Source organism: Nicotiana tabacum, chromosome 5 (assembly GCF_000715075.1).
Source record: "Nicotiana tabacum cultivar K326 chromosome 5, ASM71507v2, whole genome shotgun sequence".
NCBI lineage: Eukaryota > Viridiplantae > Streptophyta > Magnoliopsida > Solanales > Solanaceae > Nicotiana > Nicotiana tabacum.
Genome location: NC_134084.1, coordinates 19,024,751 through 19,045,320, shown reverse-complemented (window position 1 = coordinate 19,045,320; position 20,570 = coordinate 19,024,751). Strand labels below are relative to the sequence as shown.

Below are 20,570 nucleotides of genomic sequence, written 5' to 3'. Positions count from 1 at the left end.
TTTCTCAACTAAAGTTTCCTTAAACCGTTTGAGGTTGTACTTTACTTAAAAAGGAATTTCTACTATGTTTTGATTTATTAATTTCTCGTATTAAAGGTAATGATTCCTTCAATATTGTACTTTTATTGAAAATGGTATTTTCTTTATCAAATGATTTCTAAAAATAACTTCATCTTTTCTTATTGATTTCCTAATTGGGTTGGAAGTTGTACTCTACTTTATGTTAAGTGAAGGAGGCTCCTTGAACATTCTTAATTGTATTGGGTTATGGAACCTATGAGCTGAGTAACATGAGAATATTGTTGTGCAATGTGAGACAGAAATATGTGGGCACAAGGTGCCGAGAAAAATATTATGGTTTATTTAATGGCACATGAGTTATCTGTGCGGTTGTGACATAAATATGGGCACAAGGTGCCGTGAAAATATGAAAATGGGTTTAGACCTATATTATTTATGATTATGAAATGAGGTGTCACAAGGTGACCTTTACTCGAAAGAATTATATTCGAAAGATGCTTATCTGAAAGATATTTATTTGAGGGAAATATATTCGAAATATATTTATTGAAAAACATATTATCTTAGAGATTATTACTTGAAGGATTTATAGGCGAAAGATTTATATTTGAAGGACTTGATTAATTGATTGCACTTGTATTTATTATTTGTTGAGAAGCATTTATGGTATTCTTGTCGCCTGCTATTTATATCCCTGGTTGATCATTGTTTCCATCATTGTTATCTGCTTCCTATTATTTTTGTACGCTATCTTGCACAGCTTTATTTGGTAGTCTGGTCCTAGCCTCGTCACTACTTCGCCGAGGTTAGGCTAGGCACTTACCAGCACATGGGGTCGGTTGTGATGATACTACAATTCTATACATTTTTGTGTTCAGATCCCAGTGCGGTAGACTTCGGACCGCAATGAGATTGTTGTTTCTTGTTCATTAGGCGATCCGAGGTAGTCCTGCAGGCGTCCGCAGGCCTTGGCGTCTCCTTCTATATACTATTCCTGTTTCTTTCATGTATTTTCAGAAACAATATTGTATTTCTTTCTTTCAGACCTTTATTTGTAGTACTCCTAGACAGTCTGTGAAGTTGTGACACCAGTCTTAGGTAGATTTATTATGGATTGGTATTAGCAGTATTATTAAATCTTTACAATGCAGTCTTCCGCTTATTCAATTATGTTGTTATCTAATTGTTAGTTCTTAACCGTTATCGGATTAAAAATGAAAATAAGGTAGATAGTTCAATTGGTTGGCTTGCCTAGCTTTCAGTAGTAGGCGCCATCACGACTCCCGAAGGTGGGAAATCCGGGTCGTGACAAGTTGGTATGAGAGCCCTAGGTTACATAGGTCTCACAATTCACAGACAAGCTTAGTAGAGTCTGAGGGATCGGTATAGAGACGTCTGTATTTATCCCCAGAGGCTACAGAGTTAGGAAAAGTTTCACTCCCATTCTTCTCTGTCATGCGATTTTGGTCTCACATTGCTAAATTGAAACCTCTACTCTTGTCCTTTCACGAATGGCGAAGTCACGTGCCGCTTCTTCAGCCGAACAACATCACATACCGGTTATAGATCAATATGTCTTCGGAGGCTTTGCGGAGGTTGGATAGGTTTCACCAAGCTCTTCGCTACCACTTTCAGCGGTGCATCTTTTGAGGACCCACGTGATTATCTTGACCGCTGCTATGAAGTATTGCAGAACGTGAGAATAGTCAAAAGCGATGGGGTTGATTTTGCTGTGTTTTAGATGACAAGTAGAGGTAGTGGAAAGATAATGTATTTACTAGACCAGTTGTGGCTCCGACAGAAGATGTAGACGTATCAAGAGATCACCTAATGAATCATATTGGGGTTCAACGTACCTTGACGTCTAGTTGATTTATTTGAGTTGTGAAGGTCAAATATTGTGGATTATCGGATGTTGTGATCTATGGCTTCGTGCCAAGTGAGGGGAGTTCACTATCAACGATCAAATTGCGGGGTCATGTATTATACCAATTTTGGCCTGAGATGTATTTATGTGGTATTGAAAGGTTTTCCAAAAACTTGTATATGATTAAGAGTTGATATTTGAATGGGATGATGATGAGACTTGAGATATTCCCTCGTCCTTAATAATTCTACATTTCAGTATCAGCGGGGTCATGGAAACATATTCAGTATACTCGTAGTGCTTACGTTAATCACAACACTCGCGTGGGGCAGTCATCTTTTAATGTACCAATGGCATGTAATTTCCTGCAATGGTTATTTAAGTTATCCGGTACAGACTCAGTATGAGCAGTCGAACTGCGGATGAATTGTTATGAAAATGGTGATACTAGGAACATTCTGAGAAATTATCCTAGACTTGTGAGAGACATATTTCATCAAAGCACTCAGGCTACGTGCCCCATTACAGTTACTACTCCACTTACATGACCAACCATAGGTAAGGGTCAGGATATTAGAGGTGGAGGTGAGACTCCTAGAGGTGGAGACCCAGTCCGTTGATATATTTTATATGGTATGGCTAAGGTTGCTACACCAGACGGTATCGTTATAAGTACGGTCTCGAATTATTATAAAGTCAAAATTTTCTTAACTTTATTCGGTTTTGACTATCGAGGAAAGTTCTCCTATTGTGCTCCACTTATGAGTGAGCTTTGTAATTCTTAAATCTACATATGTGAATAATTATGTTGGGAGATTATATGGAGATAGCCATGTCTATCGTTATGTTTGGTTACTAAAAATAGTTGTGAGGCTAAAAGTGACTTTTGTGAATCAATTCGGTAAGTTTAATGAAATTTGTAAATGATTGATTTTAGTTATAAATTATATGCCCTACCGGTATGAGGGATCATTGTATGTTGTGATTTTGTTTAACCAAGATTATTTGAAAGAAGGAAGAAAGGAAATGGAAAATTTTAGTTGGCACAATGTGCAAAATACTTGTGATTCAGAGTTGAGGATGAGATCCTCACATTTTTATATGAGATGAAATATTTAAACCGGGCTACAAGCTGAGGTGGATGTTATATAAGGACGAGGTCCTGATGGTGAAAATTTATGTGTTTAAATTCTCCTTTTGTGAAATTAAAATTTGTGTTATAGCACTTGTAAGGAGTCATGCCTATTAAGCTTACTTGAAAATTCTTGTATGAATATTTCTGTGCATAATTTGCCAAAATTGTATTGTAACTATTGAGTTTTAGCCTACAAGGTGAGAGCCCATGTGGCGTTAAATTGTGACTCGTTACTTCGGGTAAGTAATTATAAGATCTCAATGCCTTGTTGTTAGTAAACTAGAGGTTTGAAACGAAATTTTGTTAACATGAGGTTAATTGGCGATGTTGTAATCTATTATGAACAACCATTAAGACCAGAGATGTGGTTATGGTCATACATATGAGGCGTTTTATGTCAAGATATCATTGTGATAATGGCGTGCTTGTAATGCAGAGATTAGTGTTATTGATATATACTTTGTGGTCCGTTGTTGGGTCGTGGACATGTTGTTAGGAGTTATTTTGGTGTTACTCTGACAGGTGGATAGGCCCAATTACAGGGGAGATTCTGCCGAATTTTTTGCAAAATTTGGGAGTTAGAAAAATTTGGGATATTGAGATGTGCAAAGAAAAAGATAAGTTAAATTATGTGTTGGAGGACAAACTCTACTTCTCATTTGAGGATGAACGACCCGAAGTCGGGGAGAATGTAATACCCCGTATTTGATGGGTGCATAGGCACGAGTTGCTATTGCTTGTCGGGACTAATATCGTGTGTTGACGTAAAAATCGGACCTTTCTAGAAATGATTGGAGTGTAAGAAATTTGGTCTTGAAGTTTACGAATATGGATAAAGAAAATAATCTCAATTGAAAAGGTGTTGTCGGACTTATGTCGAATACGATAATGTGGGATCAACCACGAATAATTCTGTAAAAGTAAAATCATCAATTTGGTAACTTGAGAATAATTCTTAGTACGTTCGAGGACGAACGTTTGTTTTAGAGGTGGAGAATGTGATGACCCAAAATGTCATCTTTAAATTAAATAATCATTTTGGTATTTTTAAGACCTTGAAAAGTGGTATCAATAATTCCTCGACTTGCGTGCGCAGTCCGTATAATTTTTCGGAAGGATTTTATGTGAAAATGGATTAAATTGTGAACTAGAGCTTTAAAACTCAACTACGTTAACTTCGGTCAACATTTTGAGCAAACGAACTCGGATAAAAGTTTTGACCATTCTGATAGTTCCATATCGTGATTTGGAACTTGGTCATATACCCGAAATCGAATTTGGAGGTTCCTAGATTAAATTATCGCCATTTAACGGAATCTAGAAATCTAAGGTTAAAGATTTCTTAGGTTTGATCGGAGAGTTGACTTTCTGATATCAGGGTCAGAATCTAGTTCTAAAAAATTTCCTAGCTTTTATATGTCATTTATGACTTGTGTGCAAAATTTGAAGTCAATCGGACTTGATTTGATAGGTTTTTGCATAGAATATAGAAGTTCGATGTTCTTAGTTTCATTAGGCTTGAATGGGGGTGTGATTCACGATTTTAGCATTATTTGATGCGATTTGAGATTTTGACTAAGTCTGTATTATGTTTTAGGACTTGTTGGTATATTTTGTTGAGGTCCCTAGGGCCTTGGGCGGATTTCGGAAGGTTAACGGATATAAAAAGACTACTGAATTTTCTTTTACAGCATATGAACAATACCGAGTACAGTACCCCATGAATAGTACCGTGTACAATACCCTGTGAATAGTGCCGTGTACACTACCCCGTGAACAGTAAAAACACGTGAATAGTAACCCCCGAAATCTGGACAGAATGTTTATTTCTGAAAATCCATTTTTGTCAAATTGGAGCTTGGGAAGAGGCGATTTTCGGAAGATTTACAGAGAAAACAAAGGGGTAAGTGTTCTTAACTTAATTTTGGTTAGATTACCCGAATCTATTACTAGTTTTGGTATTAAATCTATGAATTTAGTTGGAAGAGTTTGAAAACTTTCTAGGATAGATTTGAGGATTTGAGGGTCGAAATGTTATCAAAATTTGGTAATTTTGGTATGGTTAGACTCGTGGTTGGATGAGGTTTCATATTCCATAATTTTTGTCGAGTTCCGAGACGTGGGCCCCACGGGCGAATTTTTAGTGCAATTTCGGATTTTTAATGGAAAATGTAGAATTTCATATGGAATTAATTCCTATAATTTTTATTTACTGAATCGAATTGTTTATGACTAAATTTGAGAATTTCGGGCACGAATTCGCGAGGCAAAGGCTTGTTGGAATTTTGAATTGGTTGCAAAACGAGGTAAGTGTTTGGTCTAACCTTAGCTTGAGGGATTAGGAGCTGTGTCCTATCTGTTATGTGTTATTTGTTGAGTACGACGTATAAGCATGGTGACGAGTATCTATACGTTGGTGTCAAACATGCCCGTGAGTCTTATACTTTGATTAATCTGACTCCGTTTCGTAGTGTATATGCTCTATATGATAATTTCTATTGAGGAATATGACTTGTGGAAGTATTATTGTCTTGATGTTGTTTCCCTTGTCGGGATGTTATTGTTTTGATGTTGTTTCCCTTGCCGGGATTTGATTGTTGTACTATTGTTCCTTTACCGGAATTTTATTGTGATTTCATTTATTTCCTTGCCTTTATTTCTTGTGATTGTTGTTTGGGTGAGGAAGAGTGTTAAAGCACGAAGGGTGATGCCGTGTATGATTTTGTGAGGAAGAGTGTAAGCACGAAGGGTGATGCCGTGCCGCACGATGTACAATTCCGTGCCGATTATATTGATTTTATGGTGAGGAAGAGTGTAAAGCACGAAGGGTGATGCCGTGCAGTTTATATTTATTCTTATGGTGAGGACGAGAGTAAAAGCACGAAGGGTGATGCCGTGCACTTGTCCTTGATTTTTCCTGATTCTAACTGAGTTATGTTGTCCTGTACGTTTATTTACTGATTTTCCGTTATTACTTGATTTTATTTCGATGTTATAGATTCCCTTACCCTATTTGCCTTGTGTTTGTTGCTTGGGTGAGGAAGGGTGTAAAGCACGAAGGGTGATGCCGTGCACTTTCTGTTTGCTGTGTTTACTTGTTATTAACAATTCAAGTGTATTAACTGTTTAGATCCATTTACTATTGTGATCCTTTGTGTTGGAATCCATAGTGTTTACAATACCTCGCCTTATTTTTTTTAATATGTCCAATACTTCAAATTTCAAGAATTGTTACATTTTTAACACAATTGATTTCTCAACTAAAGTTTCCTTAAACCGTTTGAGGTTGTACTTTACTTAAAAAGGAATTTCTACTATGTTTTGATTTATTAATTTCTCGTATTAAAGGTAATGATTCCTACGATATTGTACTTTAATTGAAAATGGTATTTTCTTTATCAAATGATTTCTAAAAATAACTTCATCTTTTCTTGTTGATTTCCTAATTGGGTTGGAAGTTGTACTCTACTTTATGTTAAGTGAAGGAGGCTCTTTGAACATTCTTAATTGTATTGGGTTATGGAACTTATGAGCTGAGTAACATGAGAATATTGGTGTGCAATGTGAGACAGAAATATGTGGGCACAAGGTGCTGGAAAAAATATTGTGGTTTTATTTAATGGCACGTGAGTTGTCCGTGCGGTTGTGACATAAATATGGGCACGGGGTGCCGTGAAAATATGAAAATGGGTTTAGACCTATATTATTTATGATTATGAAATGAGGTGTCACAAGGTGACCTTTACTCGAAAGAATTATATTCGAAAGATGCTTATCTGAAAGATATTTATTTGAGGGAAATATATTCGAAATATATTTATTGAAAAACATATTATCTTAGAGATTATTACTTGAAGGATTTATAGGCGAAAGATTTATATTTGAAGGACTTGATTAATTGATTGCACTTGTATTTATTATTTGTTGAGAAGCATTTATGGTGTTCTTGTCGCCTGCTATTTATATCCCTGGTTGATCATTTTTGCCATCATTGTTATCTGCTTCCTATTATTTTTGTACGCTATCTTGCACAACTTTATTTGGTAGCCTGGTCCTAGCCTCGTCACTACTTCGCCGAGGTTAGGCTAGGCACTTACTAGTACATGGGGTCGGTTGTGCTGATACTACATTTTTGTATATTTTTGTGTATAGATCCCAGTGCGGTAGACTTCGGACCGCTGTGAGATTGTTGTTTCTTGTTCATTAGGCGATCCGAGGTAGTCCTGCAGGCATCCACAGGCCTTGACATCTCCTTCTATCTACTATTCCTGTTTCTTTCATGTATTTTCAGAGACATTATTGTATTTATTTCTTTCAGACCTTTATTTGTAGTACTCCTAGACAGTCTGTGAAGTTGTGACACCAGTCTTGGGTAGATTTGTTATGGATTGGTATTAGCAGTATTATTAAATCTTTACAATGGAGTCTTCCGCTTATTCAATTCTGTTGTTATCTAATTGTTGGCTCTTAACCGTTATCGGATTAAAAATAGAAATAAGGTAGATAGTTCAATTGGTTGGCTTGCCTAGCTTTCACTAGTAGGCGCCATCACGACTCTCGAAGGTGGGAAATCCGGGTCGTGACACCAAGGTCTCCAGAAAATGGTACAAAACAGTCGAGCATCTCGGTACCACGCTGAAAGAATCGGTGCTTCGACAGTAGTGGTCGTGAATCAAACTACTCAAGGCATCAAGGGATAAAGGCCACAAACCAACCACCACTTTGAAAACTCATAAATATTTCTTTGTTTGAAGCAGGAACAAAGCAGAGTAGAATGGCGATTCTAAAAGAACGAATATCACCAAACTTAAGCTCTTTAAAATCTTCATTTTTCTTTTTTTCTTCAGCATTCATCACTATTGTTCACACCTCCCATTTTCGCAGCTTAACTCAGGTACAACCGTTTCGCCTAGGGGGATCCAGCTCATAGTTTCGGGTAGAAGTACTCTTCGCTCAGGATATTTTACGTACCTTAACTCAGGTAGAACCGTTTCGCCTAGGGGGATCCAGCTCATGTTTCCGGGTAGAAGTACTCTTCGCTCAGGGTGTTTTTCGCAGCTTTACTCAGGTAGAACCCTTTCGTCTAGGAGGATCCAGCTCATATTTCCGGGTAAAAGTACTCTTCGCTCAGGATATTTTACGTAGCTTAACTCAGGTAGAACCGTTTCGCCTAGGGGGATCCAGCTCATAGTTCCGGGTAGAAGTACTCTTCACTCAGGTTGTTTAATATATCTTAACTCAGGTAGAACCGTTTCGCCTAGGAGGATCCAGCTCATAGTTCCGGGTAGAAGTACTCTTCGCTCAGGGTGTTTTACACAGCTTAACTCAGGTTGAATCCTTTCGCCTAGGGGGATCTAGCTTATAGTTTTGTCTAGAAGTGCTCTTCGCTCAGGGTGTTTTACGCAGCTTAACTCAGGTAGAATCCTTTCGCCTAGGGGGGTCCAGCTCATAGTACCGGGTAGAAGTACTCTTCGCTCAAGTTGTTTTACGTAGCTTAACTCAGGTAGAACCGTTTCGCCTAGGGGATCCAGCTCATAGTTTCGGGTAGAAGTACTCTTCGCTCAGGTTGTTTAATATAGCTTAACTCAGGTAGAACCGTTTCGCCTTGGAGGATCCAACTCATAGTTCCAGGTAGAAGTACTCTTCGCTCAGGGTGTTTTACGCAGCTCAACTCAGGTAGAATCCTTTCGCCTAGGGGATCCAGCTCATATTTTCTGGTAGAAGTACTCTTCGCTCAGGGTGTTTTACGGTAGCTTAACTCAGGTAGAATCCTTTCGTCTAGGGGGATCCAACTCATATTTTTGGGTAGAAGTACTTTTCACTCAGGGTATTTTACGTAGCATAACTCAGGTAGAATCCTTTCGCCTAGGGGGATCCAACTCATAGTTCTGGGTGGAAGTACTCTTCCTTCAGGTTGTTTAATATAGCTTAACTCAGGTAGAACCATTTCGCCTACGGGGATCCAGCTCATAGTTTCAGGTAGAAGTACTCTTCGCTCAGGGTGTTTTACGCAGCTCAACTCAGGTAGAATTCTTTCGTCTAGGGGGATCCAACTCATATTTCCGGGTATAAGTACTCTTCGCTCATGGTGTTTTACGCAGCTTAACTCAGGTAGAATCCTTTCTTCTAGGGGATCCAGCTCATATTTCAGGGTAGAAGTACTCTTCGCTCAGGTATTTTACGTAGCTTAACTCAGGTAAAATCCTTTCGTCTAGGGGGATCCAACTCATAGTTCCGGGTAGAAGTACTCTTCGCTCAAGTTGTTTTATGCAGTTTAACTCAGGTAGAATCATTTCGCCTAGAGGGATCCAGCTCATAGTTCTGGGTAGAAGCAATCTTTGCTCAGGTTGTTTAATACAGTTTAACTCAGGTATAACCTTTTTTACCTAGAAGGATTCAACACTTTATCAATAATACATGGTGCTAACACCTGATTCTATTTCCTTCCAGTAAGATATGGTACCAACCCTGGTTACATTTCCTTTCAGTAGTACAGGGTACCGATCCCTGGTTACACAATCATTCGTTACTAAATTTTATCTCTTTTAGCTAGTTTATACTACTGTTTCTGTCTGCCTTTTCAATAAATTAGATAATTTACAGATTTCTCTAATAACTCACAAAATTTTCCTAGTGCCAGACTGGGGCAGAAAAATTTTGTTTGTTTTTGTTTGTCTTTGATGGCTTTGTAGGCTCTGCCGTATAACACAAGTGACGATTAAAGCTTGCAGTTTCAGCTTCTCATCAGAAGAAAGAATTCCTTCGATCACAAGATAGTCAGAGTTAGCTTTGATAATGTGTCAGCAACCCAACTTCTCAAGATTCATCTTCTCAAATTTTGATCCAGAAAGCAAGCAATCGAGATTGAGTCATAATCTTTTCTTCAAAAGTATCATGATCCGATCTAAGGTCAACACAAACGAGCAGGTCAAGAATCAAGATTTGACTCCAAAAGACACATAGATAGGAATTTTGTACTCTTAGTTTGCAGACATGTGTAGTGCTCTCCTCTTTTTCTTTTGATGTAAGAAGCGAGTAACAGTAACAGCAACAACAACAACAACAGTAGCAGTCTTAACTCCAGTGTCTGGTAGTCCCAGCTACCAAAATATTTCCCAGAACTACACAGACCTGATTCCTTTATAGCCAAGGATATGTAGGCAACCTCAGAAGTAAGGTTCGGTCACTTCTTAAAAAAATGCTTCCATTGGGTTGATAAGCGAGCAAAAATTATCCATGACATTCATTTGTCTTTGCACAAAACTCTTCATTTTCTCGAGCAAAGAGGGGCAGCTGTAAATATCTATTTTTTGCTCACGTTAAATTCTTCTACAAATACTAATATTTGGATGATTTGTAGTTATTTGTGCATTTTTTCCTTTATTAAAAATACCAAAAGTATTTTTTTTGGTATTTTATTTGTGTATATTAGTTTGCATCTTCAAATTATATATACCAAAAAGTTTTTCTTTCTACTTGTACATTTCTTTAGGATTAAATGTATTGTAGTATAATTAGGTGTTAAGGGATTTGGTCTAGTGTATTTTAATTGAAATGGAGCTAAAATCGGCCCACAATTAGAAAACCAAAGGGTCCACAGATCCGGTCCAAATGGGGCTGCCAGAGATGGGGCTAAACAGCGTAGTTTTGGATCAAACTATGTCGTTTTGGTTATAAATCAAGATGAAATCACAACCATTCATTTTGCTCAATCCAACGGACCGTATGTGTTAACTCATTCCAAATAAAACCTTTGGAAAATCTGATTTTTTGCCCCATTCACTATCCAAACCTAGCTCCGTCTCTCTTCTCTCATTCTACCACAGCCGCCGCCGGTCTCCAGTGCCACCACCGTGAGCCGCCGCCGGTGGTGGTCCAAACAACCCCAAATTATCATCATACACTCTCCTCAACCTCCTCTTTCCATATCTTCAAACCAAATCCTTCAAAACCCCATCAAACTCCACGAATTTTAGAAGCCGCCACCCTTTTTCCCAAATTCGTGAAGCTCCAGGCATCTCCGCCCCATGACATATACATAAACGGACAGAGCTCTATGAGATATATATTTTCGTGTTAATTTCAGTCTCAATACTCCGACAGAAGCCCGACGCCGCCGTCCACTGTCGCCACTGTCGACTACGACCACCACTGCCTCACACCTCCGCCCCACCACTGCTCCTCTTTTCTTTAGCCTAGTTCCGACCCAAGAACACCCGTTTTATTTTAGTATGACATTGAGTTCATTGAGCTTAGTGTCTACTAAAATGGAACGAGTGTTCTACGATCGGACAGCCACTACTCGGGGTCCTCGGCATCCGTCTCGTTGCTCGATTTGGCATTGAATCCCTCCATATGGTAAAACATCAATTTCCTTTTACTATTTTTATCTTTGCTGATTTTTTTTGCTTTTGTATTTAATATTAATTCTAAGGTTTAATTTCTATTAAAGTTGTTGTTATTTATGCGTAATTGAGTATTAGTTTTCAATTACATATTACTTTATAAATGCGATTTTCTGTTCTTCGACCTGGCCGGTCGAGTAGATCGTTATTGTCTGTTTAGTTCTGATTTTTGGTTATTCGACCTAACCGGTCGACTATTTTGAGTGAATTTGTTAAGCTTGAACTTTCAGTTCTTTGACCTAGCCGGTCGAGTAGTTCGTTATTGTCTGTTTAGTTCTGATTTTTTGTTTTTTCGACCTAGCCGGTCGCCTATTTTGAGTGAATTTGTTAAGCTTGAACTTTCAGTTCTTTGACCTAGCCGGTCGAGTAGTTCGTTATTGTCCGTTGGTTCTGATTTTTGGTTCTTCGACCTAGCTGGTCGACTATTTTGTATGAATTTGTTAAATTTGAATTTTAAGTTCTTCGACCTAGTTGGTCAATAGTTAAGTCTTCATGTTAGTTTCATGAAAAATTTAAAAAAAAAGATAAGTTGAATCATTTTTTTTGTCAGTCGTTTGTTAGGTTGTTATTAATAGTTTGTGATTGTTAGCGATGCTAGTTTAGTTTCTGTTTCATGCAATAGTTTGTTATTTCAATCACCTCATGGTAGTTTGTGCAAATCAAATTAGTTTCCGTCTAGTTTGATGAATACGTAGTTCGGTTACCTTTTAAGTCTTGTTTCTGTTGTATTAATCCATAATTTGGTTAGTTTGAAGGTATGAGTGTGTTAGCTTAAATTTCAGTCATGATAAAAGCTGAATATTAGAGTGTATGGTACTTGTTTGGCTGCTTTTTACTGTTTAAAGGGTTGTTTGGAGTACACTGCTCCTAGCACTGTTCATAGTTGGTGAAAAAATTGTCTTTTGGACAGATTTTTGACCTTTGAATAGTTGAGACAGATTTTAGGTGGAAAATCTGTCCTTTGGACAGATTCAATGAAATAATTCAATCCCTTTCCTTTCCTATAAAGGAAGAGGTCTTTCCTCACTTAAAGAGGATCTGGAACACACAAAAAAGGGGGAAAAGAACCAGAGAGTATTTTACTAAGTTTTCAGCACACAATAGGTTTTAGGCAAGAAAAACATCAAGAGTCTTGGTTTCCTTTGTTTGTTTTTGGTCTAAAACACATGGCTGATTCTCTGGATTAACTTTTGAGTTCACTTCTGGTGTTGATTTTACTGCTGTTGCTGGTTCGTTTTAACTGAAATTGTCTGTTGCGCTGTTGCTCGGTTGCTTTCTTTCTACTTCTGCGAACTAGTTTTCTGCTGTTAGTTGGCCTCTGTATTTGCTGGATATCTAATATTAAAGAAAGTTGTGCTTCAAAAGGTTCGTATTTATTCTTGCTCTTTCTACTTCATATCACTAATTGTGAATCAAAGCCAAGAGAAGTTATTTGAGATTGGTTTTATTAAATTTTCCTTGATCTTTATAATTATTAAGGGAATAAAAAATATCATCATCATAGAGTTTAAAGAAATAATGAAGATTTTTCCATAGCTAGTTCTTCTCTTATTCCATCTCAAGAATTTTCTTTTCTTAGTAAGTTTCTCTGTTATTTAAGTTTATATTTTCTAAAATTTGTTTAATGCTTGCTAATATGTTAGCCGTTACAAGAGGTACTAAAAGTTTTATTGTAATAAGCTAGATTAACTAAAAGTAATTTCTTTTCTTCACTTCATGTATTTGTTTAAGCATGTATTATAGGCATTAAGTTAATGAAAAATATATTCCACTCTTCCTAGTCTAGTTTAAATGTTTGAATAATATTTTGTTAGTTTAAGATCATTTGACCTCTAGTTTATACTGTAAGTGTTCTTTCGGATGCAAATCACTAATGAACATCATAAAAGTATACGTGTTTTTCTTAGTTGTTTAATGTGAGTTTATCTTAGAATTAAAGGATGTTAATTTCAAATGTTTATTTTGTTAGAGGTTTAATGGTCATTAGTCGTTCTATTGCCTCAATTCAGGACTAATATTAGTCGATTCTGCTAGCAAGTATGATCTTTGATATATATATATATATATATATAGCCACGTCATTATATATATATATATATATATATATATATATAGCCACGTCATTAATATAGGGATTTAGTTTAAAGGAATGAATTTTTTTTCTTTCTTTGTTTCCTTTCTATTTATGATTATTTCAATCTCATTTTTAAGAAGTTCTGTTCATTCAATTTCAAAGTGTCACAAATTGAGATGCTTTAAAAATCCAATTAATCACGCACTACTCATTTTGATAATGTAAATATTTTTCTTAAATAAAAATTGAGCAATCAGTCTTTTAATTTCATAACATATAGTCTCTAAAAATAGATAATGTTTTTTTAGAATAAAAGTTATAATAATCTAGCCAAGTCTCATAAATTTATTCTTATGAAGGTTGAACCTTTTTAGTCTACCAAATAATTTCATTAAAATTAGGTTTTATTTACTTATTTTAATTTATTTTATTTTAATAACTCAAACGCCTTAGTCACCTTAGTAATAATTTAAACACTAGGTAATTAGTAGGTGTGCTTTAACTTACAGAATCGCTTGCATAGCGTGATGCTTAACATTCAATAAATTAATTCAACAATCTCATGTCATATCCATTAGTTTTAGTTAATTTTTAATTTAATCAATCCTTGGCTAAAATCGCAGATTCGCTTGCGCGGCGCGATAGCTAGCCTTTCTTTTAATAATCTTCAAGAATTAATTTTCTCAAATGTAGTAATTTCTAAAAAAGTACTACAAATAATTGATTGTTATGATTTCGGATTCGCTTCGAGGCGCAATTATGATAAGTTAATTAATTTTGTTATTCGATCACGCATTCGCTTGCGTGGAGTGGTTATGACAACGCAATATTATCCAAATCATTTTTTTTAATAATTTCAATAATCAAGAAATAATAACGGATAGGTAAAACATAGAAATCCAATAAAGCATAGTTTATCCAAAATTAATTTAAGCCAAGTTTTAAGTCAATAAAGCGACCGTGCTAGAAGCACGGGACTCGGGGAATGCCTTACACCTTCTCCTCGGTCAATAGAATTCTTTACCCGAACTTTGTTTTCGCGAACCGATATAAAAGAGTCAAATCTTCCTTTGAATAGAGATTCAAATAAAAGGTGACTTGGAACACCCAAAAGTCAATTCCAAGTGGCGACTCTGAACAATGAAATAATCCACATTTCAAAATTGTCACTTTAATTGGAAAAACTCTTTAACCCACAACAATCCATAACATACACATATTATCCTTTGGGGGTGGGGGTAAAAAGGGGTGTGACATACATCTCCTATCAATTTCTTTCATCACACTCTGAGGCAAGATAAAGACTGTCTCCCAAAAACTGTATATAGAAAAAATTAAACAGCATTCTAAACGTGTAGTCGACCTGCATAGGAAAGCTTCCTTGAGTAACCAGTGTTGATTTTTCTTGTAATCTTATCCACCGGAATCTTGCAATCTACCTTGTTCCATTTCTTTGGGGAAAGGGGTAGTCCAAGATATCTCATGGGAATTAACGTTGTGGAAAACCTATTTGCTGTAGAAGAGACTCTCTGGTGGGTTCATCCACCCCTTCCATGAAGAGACTAGACTTCTCCATATTGACTACAAGCCCTGAAGCCTGGCTGAAGTGAATCACAGCTTCCATGATTCCTTTAACTTATTTTGTGTCTGCTTTGCAAAAAATCATAAGGTCATCTGCAAACACCAAATGTGTAAGCTGATGGTGCTTACCCATAGGGTGGAATCTAAAATTGGTAAAGCACTCATAGATTTCAGTAGTCTTATCAAATACTCCATAACCAACACAAATAGGAGGGGTAAAATAGGGTCTTCTTGCCTCAATCCCCCTCTACCAGCAAAGAAACCATGACATTCTTCATTTACCTTTAGTGTAAAGTGAGGGGAGGTCACACAAGTCATAACCAGTTGCACAAACTTAGGAGAAAACTGTATCCTAGTAAGGCCTCTTGCAAGAACTCCCAACTGACCATGTCATAGGCCTTCCTAAGCTCTATTTTCATTAAACATCTAGGAGAGATCTTTCTATTATAATGCCTTAGTAAATCATGGCAAATTAGAACATTGTGGACCAGTGACCTTCCCTATAGAAACGTTGTTTGGTTTTCTGCCACTATAACACTAATGGCCTTTCTCAACCTGACACACATCATCTTTGAGATAATTTTATACAATATATTGCAGCATGAGATTGGTCGGAACTGTGAGGCATATTCAGGATCATCAACCTTAGGAATCAGAGCAATGTTAGTAGTGTTCAGCTGTTTTAATAGCATTTCATTCTGGAAAAATTGCAAAATGTCCTTTGATATGTCTTCCCCCACAATGCTCCAGGCAGACTTGAAGAAACCACTACTAAATCCATCTAGTCCCGGGCTCTTATTGCTATCAATCTGGAAGAGAGCTATCTTGACATCCTTACCAGTATAAGGCCTCAATAATTCTGTTTGATGATCCTCAGATAATACCGGTCCTTGGTGTAGGAAACTAAGGAATGCTTTAACTCTAGAATTAGCTTTCTACCCAAGAAGATCCTCATAGTACTTGACAAATAAATTGTCTTGACATCCTTCAGTTGTGTAGTACATTACTTTAGCTTTTTATGCTTAATGACAGAATAGAAATACTTTGAGTTGTCATCCCCAAGCTTGATCCATGTATCCTTGGCCCTTTGCTGAAGAAACATCTCATTTATGTAAGAGCTTTGCTTGAATTTCAGGTATTTCTCCCTTTCTATTTGCTAAAGCACAATATTAGCAGGGTTAGCCTATAGTTGATTCTGAGCAATGAGCAAAGCATCTCTATCTTCTCTTGTCGTTGTTTCTGTATTGCTGAAAAACTTATTATTCAAGATTTTCAAACTCTTTTTCAAATTTTTCAGTCTCTTAATCACTTGAAACATCAAATATCCTTCTACTTGGACATCCCATCCAGCTTTTACAACATCAAGGAACTGGGGGTGTTGAGCCCATGCATTATAGTAAGCAACTGATTTCCTTCTCATCTGCTTCGTATTAGCTATAGTGAATTTTGCAGGACAATGATCACTTATGCCCTCAGGCATAAATGTAGCCTCACATAAAGGCATGGAGTCCAACCAAACATCATTGATAAAGATCCAGTCAATTTTTGAGAGCACTCTTTGATCACTCCCCTTGTCATTCCATGTGTACTTGTTACCCTGATGAGGATGAATGAGCAAATCACAAGTATCAACACAATTTTGGAAATATGCTATTTTAGACCAACCAACATGACTTCCTCATATTCGATCCTCTAGATGGAGAACAGAATTGAAATCACCTAGAACCAGCCATGGCTTGGAACAACCTGAGCTTATTCTAACTAAGTTATTCCAGAGATCTCTCCTTTCATCTTTGGTGTTAAAAGCATACACTACGGAGAGAAGAAATTCCAGTTGGAGAGGAGTGTAAACTACCTCACAAGTGATAGTTTGGGAGCTGATATTAATAGGGTATACTATGTAGAATTCAGGCCTCCATACCAATACAATCCTTCCATTATAACGTGAATCCAAATTAGTTAGCCTCTGCCAACCTCCAAACAGCTTATCAGTAATGCTATCCATCCTATTCCTCTTTAATTTAATTTCTAATAGACCAATTAAGGCCGACCTCACATTATTACACAGAAGCTTAACCTCCTCCGGCTTATTAGGGGCATTTAGTCCCCTAACATTCCAACAGAGAATATTAACTATTCCCTTGATGGGGAACTAATTTATCTCTCGCACTTGACTCTGACTCAACTGAATCAGACTTATCAATTTCTGCATTGTTCAAAATCTGGAAGGAATTAGGGCTCTCAACTGAGTGAGTGGTTGATTGTTGCCCCCTTTTTGCTATTTAGAGGAGTGATCCATGTTCTTCCTCCTATACCTTGCGTTGGTTCTTGGTTCATCTTGGTTGGCTGAATGTGAGTATCTCCAATATTGTCAATGTTCCTAAGGGTAGTCTTCTTTGTAGGTGGATATTCTCTATTAGTAACATAGTTCTGCGTACCCTCAAAGTTTTGCTGTGCCTCTTTACCTCCTTGTTTCTGCTCCTGCGCCTTACCCACCTCATGTTTCCTTGTTGGATTCAACACTTTAACCTCTTGTTTAACCCCTTGTTTCTTCCTGCCATCCCCTTCAGAGTGACCATATTTGTGGCAATGTTTGTAGAGGATCGACTTCCATTCATATTGCACACTTTGTCTCATGAGAACCCCTTTTTCATTCCTAAACAGCATAGTCTCAGGCAGACTGGCATCCACACCAACCTCAATTAGCATTCTAGCATAACTGAGGCCTAGTTTCTTCTCAGTACTTTGATCTACTAGCATTCTAGCATAATTGAGGCCTAGTTTCTTCTCAGTACTTTGATCTACCAACAATAAATCTCTTAGTTTCCCTCTCACTTTATTACATTTTCATCTTCGAAATCCATATAAAAATGATTGAATCTTCGGACAACCCAAATAAGATATGAACTGCTTGGAAATGCTACAACCAACATAGAGAAAGAGATGGACTTGATTTCTATCGATGTGAAATTCATTCTATTTCTCTGATGTGCATATTATCCCATAAGCCTACTCTACTTTAGAATGCGCTAGAGAAAAAAATGGAGCTCCTTCCTCATTTTTAAGTATCTATTGTTACTCCACTGTAGAGCTCGCACTTCATCTTTTATGTTAAGATAAATACGTTTCTATTATTACTCCAATATAAACCTTTATTTGATTCAAACAAGTTGCTAGTATTAACCAATGAGCAGAACTTTGATGTTGTTGCAGGGACACTACCATTGTCTCAAATAGATCGCAATATGTTGATTTCATATTGCTATACGCAGAATCCGGATTTACAATGATGGTGCCAATCAAAGGTGATAATAGCGATAGTGCATGTGTATTCTTGAATCCATTGACTTGGAAGCTATGGTTAACAAGCTTCTATTCTTTTCTTTTCTTTGGCTTTGTCATTTGGCTACTTTAACATAGAGTAAATGGAGACTTCAGAGGACCTCCTTGTCACCAAGCTGGCATGATCTTTTGGTTCTCCTTCTCAACTATGGTCTTTGCACAAAGTAATTAATTTCCTTGTCCTCCGATCCTTAATTTGTATTCTCTCATAACATTTTATATCATACTAATTCCTTTTTAATTTGTTCTATCGTTAATACTACCTTTTATATTTAAAAGTTCTTTAACTTTAAACTTCTCATTTTACCTCCAGTGCAATGTTCTTACAGTCATATAAATGTCATGGTATATATGTTTAAAACCACAAGTTGGCATTTTTTATGTGTCAAAAATCTTTTTTCTTTCTTAAACGTCATACCCATTCAAACACCGTCATTTAAATTGAGGACAAGCTGTTGAAGGCGAGACTTAGATGGTTCGGGCATATGAGGAGGAGAGGCACAGATGCTCTCGTGAGGAGTTGCGAGAGGTTGGCTTTGGAGGGCCTGAGGAGAGGTTGAGACAGACCAAAGAAGTATTGGAGAGAGGTGATTAGGCAGGATATGACGTTGCCCCAACTTAGGGAAGACTTGATCATAGATTATATTGGAAGGTATGGAGTTTGAGAATAAAGGTAAAGAGTTAGGATAAGTAGCCAAGCGTTTTCCTATCATTAACAGTAGCTCTAGTACATGACTTAGTGTCCTTTGTGTATTGTCGTATCCCTTGACTTCTGTTGTTACTTGTTGTTGCTTTCATTTCGGCTTTCTGATTGCAGTACCTATTGTTAGTTTTGTGTTTTTGCTTTGATTTTCTGATTGGTGTGCTTGTTGTTGCCTTTCTTGAACCGAAGGTCTACTGAAAATAGCCTTTCTGCCTTCTTGAAGGTAGGTGCAAGGTGTGTGTACACTCTGCCCTCCCCAGACCCCACTTGTGCGATTACACTAGGTTTGTTGTTGTTGTTGTTCTAATATGTAACTACTTTCTCTCTCTCTTTTATATATAACATATGCCTCAAACCTCTAATCTGAATTTTCTCCTTTTTGATTCTTGATACTAGCAGAGGAGAAGATAGTAAGCAATTTGGCTAGGTTTGTGTTAGTTATCTGGTTTCTAGTAGTACTAATATTGACGTCAAGCTACACAGCAAGTCTTACGTCAATGCTAACATTTGAAAAACTCCAGCCATTTGCTAGAGATGTAAAAGAACTTCTGAAGAACAAGGAGTACGCGGGCTACCTACAGGGCTCTTTTGTACCGGGACTTGTAAGAAAAATGAACTTTGATGAAGACAGGCTTAAAGGATATAGAAGTCCTGAGGAATATGTTGATTTACACTCTAAAGGCAGTGCGAATGGTGTTGTTGCTGTTGTTTTTGATGAGATTCGTTTATGTGAAGCTTGTCCTTTCAAATTATTGCTCGAAATTTACCACCGTTGGACCTACATATAAGGCTGATGGATTTGGCATTGTAAGTAACTCCTCTTTTTCTCAATATATTTTGTTGTTGTTAGTACAAGATCTACTTGTTCAGATTCTAGCTCTTTACTTTCCTCCAATAGTCTTGGCCTAGATAGCTTTTAGGGACTCTTTGTCGTAGTTGCAGCCGCTGCAATTTTGGCTCTCCTCATCTTTCTATCAAAATTCATGCATGAATATTGGCACATCGTAAAACGATCTAATCTTTCATTTTACGAAAGAGTCAGAATCTTGGACAGAAAGTTCTATAGAAATGACTATAGCTGCATACTTTCAAGAAGAGTGAACTAAGAGATGCAATGAGAGATTCAACACATATGGATTGTTCACATAGTACACATGATAACTTTTCAATGTTATCTTTGTTAGAGCAGTGCGCAACTATCGTTCATACCTTCAGCCATTGTTGCGGTGTGGTCGTTGGATTGGTTATCAAATTCTAGTGTCTTTACTGACGAGTCTTCTAAGCACATAGAAATTCTCTCTAGATGGTGTAGTAATTTAAGGTGTTTTATGTGCTTAGGGACCTCAACCAGATTTAGCCACATTTGTACTGTTCTTCCATCAAGAACAATTACTAGATCAAATAAACGGGCATCAATTTCTGGCATATGAGCAGTTACAAAA

The 20,570-nt window shown here is 37.0% G+C and overlaps 1 long non-coding RNA gene across 6 annotated transcripts; it reads left to right on the top strand.

Moving 5' to 3' along the window:
* The first annotated feature begins 10,814 nt into the window (after window positions 1-10,814).
* Window positions 10,815-19,985, top strand: LOC107809599 (uncharacterized). 6 transcript variants are annotated; one of them, XR_012709408.1, is made up of 4 exons: window positions 10,815-11,381; window positions 16,381-16,479; window positions 18,278-18,388; window positions 18,504-19,985. It is a non-coding gene; the product is annotated as an uncharacterized LOC107809599 (long non-coding RNA). The 6 variants fall into 6 exon arrangements; XR_001653444.2 differs by having other exon boundaries at window positions 18,278-19,412; window positions 19,528-19,985; XR_001653448.2 differs by having other exon boundaries at window positions 18,278-19,412; window positions 19,525-19,985.
* The last annotated feature ends 585 nt before the right edge of the window (window positions 19,986-20,570 follow it).